We start from the raw sequence: 19240 nt of genomic DNA on the forward strand, positions 1-19240 counted from the left end.
TTCCACTTATTTTTCCATTTATTGGTTGCTTCTTGTATGTGCCCTGATGAAGGTTGAACCCACAACCTTGGTGTATTGGGAGGATGATCTAACCAATGGAGCTACCCAGCTAGGGTCCCCATTCTCTTCTTTTGATAGACGTGGGCTAGTATCAAAGAGTGTCTCCTCCCCGTTGTCTGATTCTGCCTTCAAATTTTCCTTTTTTACAAAAGTGTAGTGCAAAAGAAATTCCAATGTAATAGGGGGTGGGAGGTTAGGGGTTATAGATTTTAGAGAACATGGCTGCATGAAATAAAGATTAGGGTTTGAAGGAACTGGATTTGGAGATACCAATTATTCATACTTATTTATAATAGATAAATTGTAAGGCAGGTAATAAGATTTTAGGTCCTCACGCCCTGATCCAGTTGTGTTTATGTGTGTTGGCAGGGAGGGGGGATGAGTGGATAAGAGGCTCAGTTCAAATTAGATCATTTTTGTGAAACTGCTTTGTAAACTATAACATGCCCTATAAATATGAGATTAGCATTAGTATTGGTGCTGACTCTGGGTGTGACTGTCATGTATTTGTCTAAGTAGTATCCTGTGCCTCTATTGTTACTTCTATTTATAATTCCAAAAGTTTAATTGCCCTTATTAACTTAATACATACCACATGAAAAGGGTAGAAGAGCAGAACTCAACCTTAGAGAATAAAGAGCAGAACAAATGTAACTTATTACTGATATACATAGTTAAATAACCCATCCGATGTAGGCAATTGTAGAAGCACATTATTAATAGCTTTACCCAGTACTGCCTTAAATACAATGAAGTGGGTGACAGCACTCTATCAACTGTAAAACTGGGTAATAATGCAAAGGATTGTTGTCATCATGACTAGAGAGATTGGTTGTCACCCAGCAGCTTAGCTATGATATGCTTCCAGGCAGTTCCAGACAGGTCCTGTAAGCTCCCTTCCTGTAGAAGTGCTAAAAAGTGCCACAGAAATACAGTCCCCTGATAACTGTAAAAGCCAGGCAGCTAACCATAACAAGACATTTGTCAAGAAGATAGAAGAAGATAATGACCAATTTTTGGTAGACAGATGAAACAAAACCTGTATTGAACTATTTTGGAGTGGGAAGAGGCATTGCTATGACAACAAATTATTTATATTTGATTTAGAAGAAAGAGAGCAGTGCAACTTAATGGTTCAGAAACCTTGTGAGAACAATTGTTGGCACTGGGTATATGTTAAAATATAAAATGTTAAATATGATCTGTTAAATAATTGAGCACTTTGGTGTATTCGTATCTTGTCTCTCTTGAACCAGTAAAAACAATATAAATACATGTGGATTGTTTTGTTTTATAAGGTGCCCCAAATGAAATTCACAAGTTTAATTTGCAGAGATCCCCCCCCCAAAATATAAGAATAAAAAAAAGGTCATGTGTTTAAAGTAAAACAAAAGGGAGACCTATTTACTGTATTTTTATTCCTTCCAGCCCTGGAATTATGGTAGTTTGGAGTTTTTCATTTTGTAGATGATTGATTAATCTTTGTGTTCATTTGAAAGGAAACTACTCTTCCGACCATTTCCATCCTCTCGCTGTGTTCATGCCTGAGAGAATGAGGTGAGAAAAGTCTGTGCGGTCTGGTCTTCTGCAGTGCACATGGGCAGGCAGGCCTGAGGCAGGTGATGAAGGCTCACAGAGCCTGGAGAAAGCCTGTGAATAGAGAGGTTTCTCTCACAGAGACAGCCTTTTCCTTCCCAAATATAAAACTGAACAGGTGGCACATGTTCCCTGGGGATAGATTTTAGGGTCTTCTTGAGCAGGTTCTAAGGATAGGTAGATGTAGGGGGCATCTGGAGGACTCTTGAAATAGAAGCTTCAGATACTTCTGTTCTCTCCTTTTGTGCCTTTCCCTGCCCCTCTTCCTCCGTTACACAAGGTCATTTCCCTGTGTACTTCTAGAACAGGAAAGTAAGGTGGGAGGCAGGGAAAAGCTTGGGAAACTAACTGTCTTCAAGAAGAGACAAATACCATCCTCAGCTTTCAAACTGCCTCTCCAGGCAAAAGCCCCAAATTTCCATGTGGCCTCTCCCTTTCTTTCAATGGCAAAATTTGATTGGTTGTTACTACAGGGAGGAGGTCATTTCATAGGATTTATTCAGGAGAGGAAGATTGAAAATAGTAAGACAAATCTTAGGCTCACCTTCCCCTTTTAATGAGGAGTGGCACAGAATCACAGCTGTTGATGAATCACAGACTTTGCCTGGCATACAGTTTAAATTTCATCTTCTTAAATGATCTGGTGTTCTGTGGACATCATGCCAGATGATGCTCCACCGTACTGAGAAACTTTTAGTGCTCCCGGATACAAAATAATATCTGAAGTTGTTAGCCCGTTCCTTGCCCTTCACAATGTAGAAATAAACCTTTTAGAAGAAGATTGCAAAAGAAATGCATACTCATTATAGAAAACTTGGAAAATACAATAGTTGCCAAACTTTTTCTGTAAAGGCCAGATAGTAAATACTTTTGGCTTTGTGGGCTGTATTGTCTCTGTCACTACTCAAGTCTGCCATTATAGCACAAAATCAGCCGTGAACAATGACAATACAGAAATGAATGTGTGTGTTTGTGTTCCAATAAGACTTTACATACAAATCTGTTATATATGGACCAGATTTGGTTTGTGGGATATAGTTTCATGAGCCATGTTATAGAGAATAAAACTCATCCATGCCCTGGCTGGGTGGCTCAGTTGGGTGGCTCCCATACACCAAAATGTTGCGGGCTTGATCCCTGTCAGGGGACATACCTAGGTTGTGGGTTTGATCCCCAGTCCATTGGGTTGTGTGCGGGAGGCAACCCATGGATGTTTGTCTCTCACATCAATGTTTCTCTCTCTCTCTCTCTCTCCCCTCGCTCCTTCTCCTCCCTCCCCCCTCTCCCTTCTTCTCTCTCTAAAATCAATAAACATTCCTTGGGCGAATATTAAAATAACACCCATAATCTTGTTATCAAAATGTTAACATTTTTGTTTATTTTCTTCCTTCTATTCATATTGTTTTAAATGGCTATGACTATATACTGTATACCACCAACTCTGTGCTCTGATTTTTTCACTTACTGTCATAAACATTTCACATGTCATTTAAAACTTATCAGAAGCATAATTCTTAATGGCTATATAATACCCTATCCTATAACATCATAATTTACCTAATCATTTCCTATTGTTTTCTTGGTTATAAATAACATTGCAAAAATCTGTTTGTGCATAAATTTGTATTTTTTTGTAGTACGTTTTCCTTGAAGTGGAATTATTAGGTTAGGGGGTATGAATGTGTATAAGGAGCTTAATATTGCCTTTACAAAAAGGTGGCACCCGTTTACATGCCTGTCAGCAGTGTAGAAGAGAGCCCATTCCACTTCTTCCTTACCAACAGATATTCTCACTAAAGCAAAATTTTACAATGCCTTCTAAGTTAATATGTGATTATTTGATTATTGGGGAGCTTGGAAAAATTCAAATTGTTGTTGATCATTTGTCATATTCATTCTTTGGCTTGCTCATCCACAAATGCACCCTGAGCCCAAATTCCCTCTCCCTTTTGCTCATGCAGTTTCCACTCTTCCATCCTTTGACTTTCTTGTGTCAAAATTTTCTCATCCTCTAGGGCCTGGTTCAGATCTGAATTCATCTCCCTGTTCATGCGGTCCTCCCATGTTCTTCACACTCATCTGACCTCTGCCCATAGTACTTCTCTTCTGGTCTTTATCTTTCTGCCTTTTTAATAATTTACTGTGGGGGGGCTTTCTCCCCAGGGCAAGCACTCTGGGTCACTTTAATCTGCATTGGCTGCCAGAACTTAGAAGAAAGCTTGGTATACAGTTAGTGCTCTGTTGAAAGGTTCCTGAGGTTTGCTGCATGTGACTTTAAAACAAATGTGATGTTGCAGTTACCTGTTATATTTACAGAACTGGTTAGGATCACAGATAACAATGCTTTGATGGTTACTTAAGATGGGCTGTATCCCTAAATTCCGTGCACCCCTTTTTGTGAAATCTGGATCCCCAACTTTTCCAGGTAATGATAAACAATTTAGGCTACTCCTCTCTTACATGTAATAGTATAGCACTACCTAAGTTTCTGTGATGATGGAAGTGTTTTATATCTGCACTCTCAATATAGTAGCCACTAGCCAGCTGTGGCTACTGTGTACTTGATAGGTGGTTGCTGTGACTTAGGAAATGATTTTTTTAATTAAATACTTTTAATTGAAATAACCTCAAGTAGTAGTGGCTATCATAGCAGGCAGTGCAGGATCATATAGAATATTTAAAGCACAGTCCCTTTTTATGGCTAAGAGAAGCTCAGTATGTATAGTAATCTACAGTATCACTGACATTGTGGCTGCCTGGAATTTTGGAGAGGCCATCAGATCCTGGTAGAATCATGGAGAAAGAGGAAGCAGTGAGTTTATTTCAAAATGAAAACTGCCTCTATTGAAAGGTGTGCATTGGGCAAAGAGGGAGATTATGTTAGATCGGTAGGGTGCAGGCAGAGTGTGACAAGCTGGAATAGGAAGAGGAGACGTTTGCACTTTATACGTTCGGTAATAGGGAGCCATTAAAAATGCACTGGAAGAGGAGTAATGGATAAGAGTGGTGTTGTAAGGTCACCTCTGCCAGGGGTGCGCAAGCTGCTGGGAGTGGATGTGAGTTGTTGGCTCCTTCTTTATTAGACAGGGCTGGGCAGTAGTAATTCACCGACTCCGTCAGAATGCAGCCACATCTAAACACAAATCTAAATCACAAATTATTTATTTTTACATTGGCTTCCAGTTATTGTATGCCTTGCTGTGGCTCAGATACACAGCAGCGTTGAGTGCTAAGTTGGGAGGTGGGAAGAATGGCTGCCCGTATGAGGAAAGGCAGTGTTGTTTAGCCACAGACAGAACTGCCCACTGTGGCCCTCATGCCTTGAAAGAGTGTCTCGGATGGCTCACTGATCTTTCAGAAGCAACCTGGGAACCCACCCATTCATGCTGTTCTCAATTGCCTGTTTCCTTTAAGGGCCAGTTGCGAATTATGAGTAACTACTAATAATACAATTATGATTTAAACGATCAGAGTAAATCACAGAAATATTCAGAAACAAATATTCATATAATTTAGATTTATATATGAAGTGATTTTAGATGTTAATAGCTATGTACAGGAAGATTATTCATTTTTGTATATACTGTTCAACCTTAGTATTCCAAGTTCACTTATACTTTAAATACAAATCAAAATAAACTTGGTGAAAAATTTTCAAAAAAGTTAAACATTTGTTTCTTCCTTCTAACTGCTCCTTACTTCTCCCACTCTGTCCCTTATTATATTGCTTATATTTCTGTAACTCTGTTGTGACCTTAGCACATGGGCTTAATAATTAACTTATTGTTCTAGAGATCTGCCTCTGGACTCATTTTGAGGAAAAATGAAAACACTATCAAAAGCACTCTCCCTCTTTTCACTGTCTTCAATGTGCTCAGCTAACCCAGCCACTCCCATTTTCTAGCCTACCTAGACTTCCAACCGCTAGGCCCAACTTGGCTCAGAGAGACAACCGAGCTTACAAACAACCTCCCTTTTGGGAAAACACATTCTAGTTAAGTCATACCTAGAGGTCTTCAGAAACCATAGACTCGGGTGGGGCCTTGGGAGACAGACAGTTAAATTTCCATATGTCAGCAGGCCTTGCAATTGAGAATGGAATGTCCCTTCCAATTCACTGAATCGACAAAGCCCAATTGTTGAGAGGAAAGGTGGCCCAGTGTGGGCCTCGCCTTACCGCCTTACCTCCTGCTCTTGAGAGACAGTCAGAATAACTGTGAGTAACCCTTCTTTCTCTTGGCATAATGAAGCAGCTTCCTCATTGTTGCCCAATTAAAGGAAAGAGACAAGTTCTTGTCTTCAGTTACCATTGGGGGAAGCAGATAATTTAAAAAAAAACTTGAGCTATACACTTAACATTTTTGCAAAAAAATCAATGATCTTTTGGATGTGGTAGATATTAAGGGGTAAGAGCGTGAATTTTTGCAATGTGTATGAGGGGGACCTCAAAAAACTGAAATTATTTTCTGGAGGCCAGGCCCCTTGTAGTACAGGCTTTGCCCACTAGGGGAATGTTTTAGGAACCCATCTGTATCAGTGTACCAGCTGGTGTTGTTGGGAGAGGCTGCGTTTAGCTTCAGTGAATTTTTTTTGAAGACTATTTCAATGCATTGCTCATTGCATGATAGGTGATTTACAAGTATACCTGCCCACACCGCACTGAGTGTTCAGCAGTTTTTGACCAAAAATGGCATGATCCCCATGCCCCATCCTCCCTGTTCACTTGATCTCACCCTGACTGACTTTTTTTTGTTTTCCCCGGATAAAAAATTTCCTCAAAGGGAAACATTTGGCTGATGTGGAAGAGGTGAAACAAAACACAGCAGAAGCACTAAAAGGCATCGAAATCGATGAGTTCAAACACTGTTTTGAGCAGTGGAAAAAAGTCTCAACAGGTGTATTGCATCAAATGGAGAATACTTGGAAGGCAACTGAAATTAAATGTGTAAGAATAAATACACAATTTTTTATAAATAAATTCTGTTTTGGGGGCATCCCCCCTTGTATTTACTGAGCTTGTACTGTCTGCCAGTAATTCTGCTAGATACTAGAATCAGACACTAGTGAATTACAATTTTGGTTCTGCCAGTTGTTAGCTCTTTGAGCTTGGGTGATTTTTTTTTTAAACTTCATTTGACCTGTTTGTAAAATGGGAGTAATAATGCTTACCTTGCATCGTTGTTGTGAGGATTAGGGTGCCTATACAGTGCAGTTCTTGGACATAGTAACGACTCAATAAAAGGTAGTTGTTATTAAAGCAGTCCATTTATGTTTGTAATAACTTCAAGGTTAAGCCCTTGATCCAGTGTCCTTTCTCCTCATTCCTCATGCTTGCTTTTACATTCATATACTCAGAGTAAGAGACATTTGGTGTGACAGATTTAATAAGAAAGATTTTCCTGATTGAAAGGGTTCCTAGATACCAGGTGAGTGAGGAAATCTCTAAAGCAGCCTTTGGTAATGAAACCTAGGGTAATTGCCACCTGTCTTAGAGGTTTCTGCTGTGTCTGAAAGGGGGTGGGGATTGATGAAAGTGCCTGTTCCTGGCTTTTTCAAGAGTAAGTTCCTGGGAAAATGGCACCTCTACTTTCTGCATTGGAGTGGGTGGGTGGTGGAAGACACTAGTTTTGAGTCAGGAAAACCTGGTGTTCCATACTTGGGGGTCATGGTCTCTTCACCTCGATTAAGATGCTTTGTTGGCTTGGCTTTAAGGGAAGCTTTCCAGTTGATCTCTTCTTAATATTAGGAAACAACATTGGAAGTCAGTCCTCATATCACTTTCCATAGAAAACTAGTTTTCATTTGGCAGAGTTGTGTTCTGGGGGTTCAGTGGGTCTGGATTATGACCTTCTGTATTGCCTGGACCAGAATTTCTGAGAGTGATACGTGCTGTATGTGGACTGAGGGACCAGGGTTGGCTCAGAGAGTGAGAGGTGTATAGTGGTAATATTGAAATCCCTGAGGAAGGCTGAGGGGTTTCCATGGCTACTGCCCTAACAGGGGACCTTAGCAAACAAGAACATGCTGGATCACTGACCATCTCAAAGAGATTATTTATGGATATCAAAATTAAATGTTAAAAGGACTTCCCTGTAAGAGCCAACAATGTACTCTCCTTCAAATTTTTCTCATCTCTGTTGCTGTCTGTTTTTTGTAAGAATGAGAAGAAATATACACTTGAAAAATTGTTTGTGATGTAAGTCCATATGTTAAATTCAACTTTAAGTTCTGAGGGGGGCTGCTTGCCTCTCTATTCCAAGGAATTCTGTGTAGAGCCTCTTAACAAGATCCTTTGGTAATATGAATTGTAGTCTTCAAATTTCTTGGTCGTTGAATCTTAATTTTAATGTATTGGCTTGGTTTCAAGTACTTGACCTATTTTGCAGGCTACAACCTCATTTTTAGTGAAACAACTGGGTATGTTCCTTTTATAAAGTACTCAGGAAAATAGCACCAGTGTTATGTTCTCCCTTGATCTAGTTCCCCACAGATCCCAGAGCTGTAGCAGCAAGTTCAGTTGAAGTTCTGAAGCAAGTTCTGTTAGTTCAGTTAGTATTTGGGTTCCCAGCAGCGTCTCCATACAGAATGTTAAGGAGTTGTGTATAATCACTTTTCATGATGATGACAGAATACAGAGTAATGTGATTTAGAAAAAAGAACTGAATAACTCTTTGCGTACTTCCTTCTGCTGGCCTTTGCCTTCTCTTATTTCTGTGGACCTCCTTCCCCACTATATGCTCACCCACACTCTGAGGTTACCTACTGCTTGGGCTCAAGTACTGAGGCTCACAGGCAACTAACCACATGGCCTCTGAGACCAGGGGACACACCTGACACTGATATTTGGGTCCTAACTCTCAGCTTGATTTAAAGAAATGTCATCTTTTGTTTCTGGATCCATGTTGTGAAGTTGGACTCTGACTCTTTGTATAAAACACCTAGCAACAGGTTAAATGGAAAATCTTTCCATGAAACAAATCCATTTAATAGTATTATAGTAATCACCGCTTATCCATGGCTTCACTTTCCATGGTTTCAGTTACCCACGTTCAACTGCTGTGTGAATATATTAAATGGAAAATTCCTGAAAACAATTCATGAATTTTGAATTATGTGCTGTTCTGAGCAGCGTGATGAAATCTTCTACTGTTCTCTTCCATCCTGCCTGGCACTTGAATCATCCATTTGTCCAGCATCTTCACACTATGTACACTCTCTGCCCTTAGTCACTTAGTAGCTATCTGTCTGGGTTATTAGATTGACTATTGCTGTATCGCAGTGCTTGTATTCAAGCACCGTTGTAGCCTACTGCTGTGTCCCAATGCCTACATCATTCACCTCACTTCATCTCATCACATAAGCATTGTATCATCTCACATCATCTCATGAAGAAGGGTGAGTACAGCACAAAAAGGTATTTTGAGAGAAAGAGCCCACATTTATTAAAGTATATTGTTATATTGTTCTGTTTTATTATTAGTTATTTTTGTTAACCTCTTCCTGTGCCGAATTTATAAATTAAACTTTATCATAGGTATGTTTGTAGAGGAAAAAACAGTATATATAAGGTTCAGTATTATCTGAGGTTTCAGGCATTCACTGGGGGTCTTGGAACTTATGCCCCACAGAGAGAGGGGGACTACTGTACTTGTAAATAAGTATCACGCATGAGAAACTCCCGCTTCCTCATCCCCGCTAGCTATACAGCCAGAGTAGGAAAGTAGATCTTTTTTGTTTCCTTGATTTTGGTTTTACTTAAAGTGAATTCTCAGATTGGATGCATTCCTGTTTGTACAGAAGTCCAAGAAATATTTGTCACAAATTGATCTAGTAGGCCAATTTGCTTGTCTACAGTTATTAGATTTTATTTTGGTGGGTATCACTGATCTCCAATAGTTTGAGGTAGATGAAGGCTGTAGGTTTCCTCCCCACACTTCATGTATTACAGTGAAAGTAATGCAGATCAAATTCTGCCACATGTACATTAATAACCAGACACTACACACTCATACAGACTAATCTGTGTGCCCAGATACAATTGATGTCTTCTTTTTTCCACCCACTGTCTTATGTGAAAGTTTACTGGAGACAGATGTGACAATATTTTTGTGGTCGGATGCAGCTTACCTTCTAATCAGAGGACACACCTTAGTCCTTCATAAAGTTTCCGAACATAAGATTTTTGGGACTCCTGAGCCTAAGGTGCATTCCAAGGGGTGAAGGACATTGGGCCAACCAGAGTCTTATTCATGCAAGTGTTGGAGTGCCTGACTAATATTCCTAACTTATCCCTGCCTTGGTGTGGAACACCCAGGGGTTCCCCAAGAAATACCATCTGTAGTATCCATTGTTCTAATTAAAATGAACAAACCATTTGAGCATGGCTTTTTTTCCATTTTAAATAATAAGGTATATTTTAATACAGTAAAGTTCACCTTTTTAAGGATACTGTTCTGTGAGTTTTGACAAGTATATACACCAAAATCAAGATAGAGAATGTTCTGTCACCCCCCAAAAAACACTCCCCCACAACATGCTTGTAGGCTTTTAAAAAGAAACCCAGCCCTGGCTGATGTGGCTTAGTTGGTTGGAGCATTGTCATGTACACCAGAAGGTTGCAGGTTTGATTCCCAATAAGGGCACATGCCTGGGTTGTAGGTTCGGTCCCTGGTCAGGTCGTGTATGGGGGGAGCTGGTGTTTCTTACACTGGTGTTTCTCTCTCTGTCTCTCTCCCCCTTCCTCTCTGCCTAAAATATCAATAAACATTAAAAAAGACAGATTTTTTGAGGTATAATTCATACCATAGTGTTCACCTATTTAAAGTATACAATTCATTAGTTTTGCTATATTATATAATTAATTTTTTAAACATAAAATATAACATAAAATTTGTCATTTTCACTATTTTTAAGTGTACAGTTCAGTGGCACTAATTATATTCACAATGTTTGGCAACCATCACCACTATCTACATTATTTCCAAAACTTTTTCATCACCTAAAACAGAAATTCTGTACCCATTAAACATTAAGTAACTTCATATTCCCCCCTCTCCTAGCCCCTGGAAACCACTGTTCTACTTTCTATCTCTATGAATGTGCCTATCTAGGTACCTCATATAAGTAGAATCATGCAATATTTGTCGTTTTATGTCTGGCATCTTTCACTTAGCTTAATGTTTTTAAGGTTCACCCATGTTGTAGCATCTGTAGGTACTTTATCCATTCATCTATTCACGGACATTTGGGTTGTTTCCCAATGGCCATTGTGAATAGTGCTGCAATGAACATTGGCTTACAAGCATCTGTTTGAGTCCTTTGTATCAGTTCTTTTGGGTATACAACTAGCAGTGGGATGGCTGGGTCATACGTTAAATCTGTGTTTAGAGTTTTGAGGAACTGCAGAACTGTTCCACAAAAGGTAAGCCATTTTATATTCCTACCAGCAATATATAAGAATACCAATTTCTCCCCATCTTCTCAGGCACTTATTTTCCACTTTAAAAATTATAGTGTTCCAATTCTACTGCTGGGGTTATATCCTAAGAACCCTGAGACACCAATACAAAAGAACCTATGCACCCCAATGTTCATAGCAGCACAATTTACAATAGCCAAGTGCTGGAAGCAACCTAAGTGCCCGTCAGTAAATGAGTGGTTTTAAAAACTGTGGTACATTTACACAATGGAATACTACACAGCAGAAAGAAAGAAGGAGCTCCTACCCTTCCTGACAGCATGGATGGAACTGGAGAGCACTATACTAGGTGAAATAAGCCAGGAGGTGAAAGAGAAATACCTTATGATCTCACCTATAAGTGGAACCTAATCAACAAAACAAAGAAGCGAGCAAAACAGAACCAGAGACATGGAAATAAAGAACATACTGACAGTGACCAGAGGGAAGGGGGGAGAGGGTAATGGGGGGGAAAGGGGGAAGGGTCATCAAGGAACATGTATAAAGGACACATGGACAAAGACAATGGGGGGCATTGAATGTGGGAGGTGGGAGGTGGGTGGGGTTGGGGAGAGTAATGGGGGAAAAATGGGGACAACTGTAACTGGACAGTAGTAAAAAAATTATAGCTATCCTAGTAGGTATGAAATGGTATCTCATTGTGGTTTTCTTTTGTGTTTCCCTGATGACTAATGATGTTGAGCACGTTTTTATGTGTCCATTGGCCATTTGTGTATGTTTTTTGGAGAAATATCTGTTTATGTTCTTTGCCCATTTTGTAAAAAACAGGGTTTTTTTGTTGAATTTTTTATTGTGGGCTTTGATTAGAGATTATAGTTGCTAACTAATCACCCCTGGAGTGTGTATTCTTAATTAGGGTCCTTCAGCAATTAACAGTGACATGCTGGTAAATGACTAAAGCACTGATTTATAGCATTTGACATTTTCCATAGTGGTTTTCAAGTTACCCATCTGCCCACATTAAAGTAAAAAAGAGTTGGGAAGCAATGTGCGCAGTCAACTCTTACTAGCCAGTGCTATTGGGCTTCCAGCGCACCACTGAATGTTAACTAACCCCACTACAGGGTAGAAAAAAACTAACACATATACATGTATCACACTGTATGCTGAAAGTAAATTGGAGACATAACTGAAAGTAAAAGAAAATGGTTTCTAATTACAGCACTTTAAGCTTCCCCGTTGAAAGTAACACTAGGTATTCTTTGTTGAACTCATTATATGCTGACATGTTTCCAGTGTTTCATACATGTTAGTAAACACAGGAAGAAACTTAAAACAAGGTAGTAGCAGGCTGAGACTTGAACCCAGACTCCAGAGCCCCTGTGTTTGACCTCTGTGCCACAGCGCCTTCTGTCCCATTCATGCCATTTACTTACTGAGTGCCATCTATCATAAACAGTGAACAACTTTCTTCTAATCCCAGACATGCTTCTTTGTCACTTTCTTCCCTCCTGCCTTTCTAAAACCTATGCGAATTGTAAGAGAAAACCAAAGCTGTGGGGATACCACCTATTGATGAACTGGAGGGGTTTAAAAATACCCTTTTCTTGACTACAAAAAAAATGTTGAAGCAAGTCATAAATGACAAAAATAAAAAGTGAAAATCTTTCATAATCCCATTCACCAGAGATAATCATTATTAACACCTGGCATTTATTCTTTCACATCTCTTTCCTTACACATATGTTTTACAAAAATGGGATGATTACTTATAATCAGAAACTTTTTTCACTTGGCAATATATTTGGATGCCAGTGCAAATTCCTTTTAATAGCTACATGATATCCCTTGTGTGCACAAAGTGAAAGGGGTTTTGAAGGGCTATTTTGAAGAAGGCGTGGTAGGTGGCACCTGGGACAAAAAGATCGTTAATTCCTGTTGGGTACCAAAAGAGCACCTTTCTGCCCTCTCCCCACTGCAGAGTTGCCATAACTTACTTACTTGGAATGATAAGATAAAAATCAATGTTGTTAAGAGTTACAAGAAAACTCTTAAACCAAGCTATTCAGGGATAATTGCGAGATAAGAATACAGGTCGCATTCTTTTACATTTCTTTAGGGCTTTGCAGCAGCTCTGGTTTTTGAAACCTGTTTGGGATTTCTTTCTTCAATTGCAGTAGGTCCTGCTCTGATTTTGAGAAACACTGTTTTCAAGGCAGTGCAACCTTTCAGATGGGTTCTCAATGGTTCTTAGTGTTTCTTTGTTTCCTCCTCTGTCCAGGCAGTTGTCAGTAGCAAACCTCTTATTGACTATATCAGGTGTGGCACTTACTGTTGTTGAAACAGGGAGTTGATAAGGGAAAAGGTTATCTAGGGGAAAGTTAAATTGAAGAGCGGTACAAGTGTCTGACAGTAGTTATTAGGTGGCTGTCAAAATAGCATGCTTTACTCTCCTGCATGTATCACTCCAGGGAATAAAATAACCCAAGAACGATAAGCTCTCAATAGCCATCTGTAGGTTTGTGATGCTGCTTCCCTTCTTCTAGTTAACATCGAACCCTGGCCTCACATGGCACTTGGACAAACTTAGAAGATGAGGTGAGCATAGTGTGTAAAGCAAACGGATAGACTGCCTGCTGAGGGATGGCTTTAAGGCCAATGCTGTCAGTTTATCGGGATTTGTCTATCTCCTGCTCTCTTCTCTTTTTGTCTTTACCTCAGGGAGTTGGCAGTAGGGCTAAGAGGTTTGGGTTGGGGTCATATGCTATCTTTACTCTTAATTAAGAAAGTAAGAACATGTGTGTTTGAAGCTTATCAGTGGACATGTCATTGTCTTTCAAGTTACATACTAAGCATCAGGCTTATACATATATATTTTACTGCGCCTTTTGGTTCACATCTCCTTCGAAGGCACCACTCCATACAAGCTGTGCTGAGTTGCAGCAGTCATGAACTGTGCCAGGCACGCTGTCTCCCTGGCTTGCGTTGATGAAAAGTGGCCACCTGTCCTCAAAACAGCCCATCTATCACCTGGCTAGCAACATGGGCTTCACAAGTTGAACTATACCATTTGTATTCCTCTCTTACAAAATTAGAATTAGGAAACTGAGAGACTAAATAAAACCATCCACAGCAGGGGAAAGAGCCAAAAGATGATGGGGAGAGGAGCAGTTATGTGATGCCATGTTCAAACTGGTGTTATGAGGAGAGAGAAACCATGAGTCAACAGAGGAAGCTAGGAATGAGGAACAGAGGTACCCTGAGAGACAGATAAGCTATTCCCCATACCCACCTTGCACCCAGAACCACCTTCCAGTTCTCCTGAGGCCCAGCTTTATCCTGCACTAAGATTCTCATAGGGTACTTTTCTTAAAAAAAAAAAAAAAAAAAAAAAAAAAAAAAGCCTCCCTTTTCTTAAGCCACATGAGTAGGACTTGTTTTAATATAATAAAGATGGTCACACCAACACTTGTTACCTTTTGTTTTTTGATAATAGGAAAAAAAAGATAAATGTTGGTGAGGTTTAGAGAATTTGGAACCTTGGTACACTGTCATTGGGAATGCAAAATGTTGTAGCCACTGGAAAGCATTATGGAGAGTCCTCAGAAATTAAAAATAGAACCAGCATATGACATAGCAATCCCAGTCCTTGGTATGTATCCAAAAATATTGAAATCAGAATCTTAAAGAGGTATCTGCACCCCAATGTTCATTGCAGCATTATTCACAGTAGCCAAGATGTAGAAACAACCTAAATGACCATTAATAGATGAATAAACAAAACTTAAATATTGAATACATACAATGGAATATTATTCGGCCTTAAAAAGGAGGAAATCTTGTCATATGCTTTGACATAGATGAACCTTGAGGATATTATGCTAAGTGAAATAAGCCAGTCACAGAGGATAAATGCTGCATGATTCTACTGATATGAGTTATTTGCGTAGTGAAACTCATAGAATCAGAGAGTAGAATGTCAATTACTAGGGGCTGGGAGGGAGGGGTTACCAGGGGCTGGTAAATTACCAATCAATGGGCATAAAGTTTCAATTATACAAGATGAACAAATTCTAGAGATCTGTTGTACAATATTGTTCCTATTGCTAACAATATTGTATTATAGACTGAAATTTTTGTTAAGAGGGTAGATCTCAAATTAAATACTCTTATCAGAATAAAATAAAATAATTGTCAGATGATATCTAGCCCCTATTTTTACAGTTTTACAGTTTTGGGCTGAATTGGTGACAGTTGGTTAACATATAGGATTAACATTAGGTGCTGAATACTGTTCTAGTATTAGGAACAGTGGTAAAACACAGATAACTGATTATTTCTCTCAAGCTCAGTGCAGACATTATGGACTTTAAATCTGTGTCCCTGGCAAACAGTGAGAATGAAAGCAGGCAGGGATCCTGACTGTTCATTTATCACCTCACAGCTGTCAACCAACAGGGGGCTGCCTTTATCCTGTTGAACCTCTCCGTAGAATATTTGCCTTTCATTTATTCCTCTTTCCAGTAAACTCTTGATTATTTATGTAATAGAGGAAAGCATTAATGTGAATAATAGACTGTCCCAACTTGGCCTCGCTTCCTTGCCACAGCAGCACTGACTTCCAGTAATGGAAACCAAGTAGCAGGAGCAGTAAGGAGGCTGAAAAAGTTGGGACAGGGCCAAGCAAGTTAACATTGTTTCTTCTCCCACGGTTATATCTTCCTTCTAAATCATCCCTGTTGAGTTCCTTTTCTGGTGTCAGTAGGAGATTGCTGCAAAGGCAATGCCATCTGCACGATTAAAGTAAAAATATGGAATTTTTAAAAACTAAAACATACTTGGGGGCAAGTTGACTGGGATGCTGTTTTTTCCTCCCATTTATTTTACCCTTTGTCAGTGTCATGGCATATCAAAGCCACTCAGCTAGCTAAAATATCTACAGTGGGGTTTCTCAGAGTTTGATTCTTATGCTGCTTACATCAGAGTACCTTGGTTGCTTGTTAAAAATGCTGACTCCTGGGCTCTAGCTCAGACCTATTGAGTCCAGATTTGGGGGAGGGAATTGACTTGGGAATATGAATTTTAACCCACCCACCTCCAGGTGATATTTATGCATACCCAACTTCAAGAATAACTACTCTGTAAAATGACCTGGGGGGATTTAGAAGGTAGTTTTGGGAAATCGCGAATACTTCCATTTCTCTCTGTATTAGTAGACCAAGTGAATGGGTGGGAAAAATGTGGCATTCCAGGTGTCAGAGGATGTTTTTCTGAGTGCAAATAGATTGGGGTTCTCTGTTGAAAGAAAAGTGGAGATGCCACCATGCAAAATGAAATGGGTCTTAGCATTTAAATATGTGTTCAATTACTGCTTCGGTAATTGAAAGCTGTTTGCATAGGGCCACAGAAAGATTGTGCCATTAACACACTTGTTTTGCATCTGTGTTTCCTTCTAAAGAGACCACCCTCTTCTCCATTTCTGCATTGTCTTTATTTAGAGTGCAAATAGCCAGTCATCTCCAACCTATTTGGGATTTTGTGGTAATCGAAATATATACATAGGCACTACATGATGCCACTCAATGGTTGTGCCTAAATATAACCCTGCTAATCAAAATGAGGATATTGTGTTTATTTTAAGACAGTGGTTATAGTGTTCAGTCTATTTTTCAAACATTGGCTCTCTGGAATAAAGCAAGATCCTGTGTTTCATTGCTTGTCAGGCATTCCCTAACAACGTTGATGGGGTTTTGTTCCAAAAGTCTGTTTGGAAATCTGTTTAGAATTCAGATTGCATTTTTCCATGGACACAATATTCTTGGAGATCAGGTTCTCAGACAAGCTGGCAATAGCCTATTTAATCTGAAGTGTAATGTAAGTACAGTCCCCCAGCCCCTAACAGGATTCCTAACAGTACATTTATGGGGAAAAAAGTTTTAGACCCATGATCCCAGGAACACATTTCAGCTTTACCCTCTGAGCAGAATTGTAGGGATTTATTGTTAGAGGGAGTAATTCAAACTCCTTCACATGGTTTCCTAGGCCTTGCTTAGTGATCTCACTTCTGCTCAGCTCTTCAGAATCATTTCTTATCATGTTTCCCCTGGCCCTCTATATTATCCAGGCAAAAGGAGCTACTTTGAGTTCCCTGAACATGTCTTTATAACCTCTGGGCCGATGAAGCCTTTACCCATGCTCTTCTCTGCCTGGAACATCCTCCCCTTCCTGCTGATCAATTGGTGGCTCTCTTACAGAGTCTCAACACTCAGATGACAGTTTTTATTATAGTGTGATTTACACATTTTATGTCATTTCTCTTTCATCTTGCCAAACTGAATACTGCAAAAGCAAAGACCATGTCTGTGTTACTCACTGTGGTATCCCCAGAACTTCACATAGTGTCTGGCAGGTAGTAAGTAGGTTCTTAATAACTATATAGCAAGTGAATGAATGATCTAGTCTAGGGATTCTAAACCTCTTTGTAGCTGCTATATACATGGTGGATGGTGTTCACATGCTAAATAGACTGAGGGCTGCATCAAAATGAAGAGAATTAGGTTATAGAGAATTCCCAACCACTGTATCTGTAACTTAATATTTCCCATTTTTAAATCACTTTACTTTTCAATTACAGCTGACATAGATTATTATATTAGTTTCAGATGTACACCCAGTGATTAGACATTACATAACTTAGTGATCATCCTGATAAATCTCACACCCATCTGACACCATACATAGTCATTAGAATATTATCGACTATATTCCTATACTTTACACCTCCATGACTATTCTGTAACAACCAATTTGCATTTCTTAATCCCTTCACTTTTCACCCATACCCCAAACCTTCTCCCTTCTGGCAATGGTCAAAATGTTCTCTGTATCTATGTCTGTTTCTGTTCTGTTTATTCATTTATTTTTATTTTTAGATTCTATTGTGGATAGAGATACTTTTTTGCCATTTTATTGTTCATATTTGTTATCTTATGTTTTAAAAATGATTTTTTTTTATTCTTAGAGAGAGGGGAAGGGAGGGAGAAACAGGGACAGAAACATCAATGTGTAGGAGAAACATCAATTGGTTGCCACTTGCATGCGCCCTGACCAGGGTTGGAACTGGCAACCTTTTGCTTTGCAGGTTGATGCCTGATCAACTGAGCCACACTGATCAGGTCTCTTTTTCTTCTTCTGCAAGAAGACCATTTAACATTACATATAATGCTGGTTTGCTGGTGATGAACTCCTTTAGCTTCTTCTTGTCAGAGAATCTCTTTATCTCTCTTTTGATTCTAAATGATAGCTTTGCTGAGTAGAGCAATCTTGGTTGTAGGTCCTTGCAGGTCCTTGCTTTTCATCACTTTGAATATTTATTGCCAATCGCATCTAGCCTGCAAAATTTCTTTGGATTAAATCAGTTGAGAGTCTTATCAGAGCTCCCTTGTAGGTAATTGCTTTTCTCTTGCTGCTTTTAAGATTCTCTCTTTGTCTTTAACCTTTGGCATTGTAATTATGGTGTGTCTTGGTGTAGACCTCTTTGAGTTCATCTTGTTTGGGGCTCTCTGTGCTTCCTAGACTTATATGTCTATTTTCTTCACCAGGTTAGGGAAGTTTTCTTTCATTATTTTTTTTCGAATAGGTTTTCAACTTCTTTTTCTCATCCTCTGGCACCCCCATGATGTGACCGTTTGTACACTTGGACTTGTCCCAGAGGCTCATTACACTATCCTCATTTTTTTTTTGGATTCTTTTTTCTTCTTGCTGTTCTGATTGGTTGTTTTTGCTTCCTTATATTGCAAATCACTGATGTGATGCTTGGCTTCATCTATTCTACTGTTGATTCCCTGTAAATTGTTCTTCATTTCAGTTAGTGTATCCTTTATTTTGACTGGTCATTTTTCATGCTGTTGAAGTTCTCACTAAGTTCCTTGAGTGTCATTATAACCAGTGTTTTGAACTCTGCATCTCAGAGATTGCTTATCTTCATTTCATTTAGCTCTTTTTCTGAAGTTTTGTTCTGTTCTTTCATTTGGGCCTTGTTTCTTTGTGTCCTCATTTGGCAGCCTCCCTGTGTCTGTTTCTATGTATTAGGTAGAGCTGCTATTTCTCCCAGGCTGGCAGTGTGGCCTAATGTAGCAGGTATCCTGTGCAGTCTAGTGGCACAGC

At 39.4% G+C, this 19240-nt stretch overlaps 1 protein-coding gene across 8 annotated transcripts in view; it reads left to right on the forward strand.

Moving 5' to 3' along the window:
• The window catches only part of TMEM164 (transmembrane protein 164), a 210408-nt gene that overhangs the window by 31179 nt on the left and 159989 nt on the right, over window positions 1-19240 (forward strand). The window lies entirely within an intron of this gene.

This window comes from Desmodus rotundus, chromosome X, assembly GCF_022682495.2.
Source record: "Desmodus rotundus isolate HL8 chromosome X, HLdesRot8A.1, whole genome shotgun sequence".
NCBI lineage: Eukaryota > Metazoa > Chordata > Mammalia > Chiroptera > Phyllostomidae > Desmodus > Desmodus rotundus.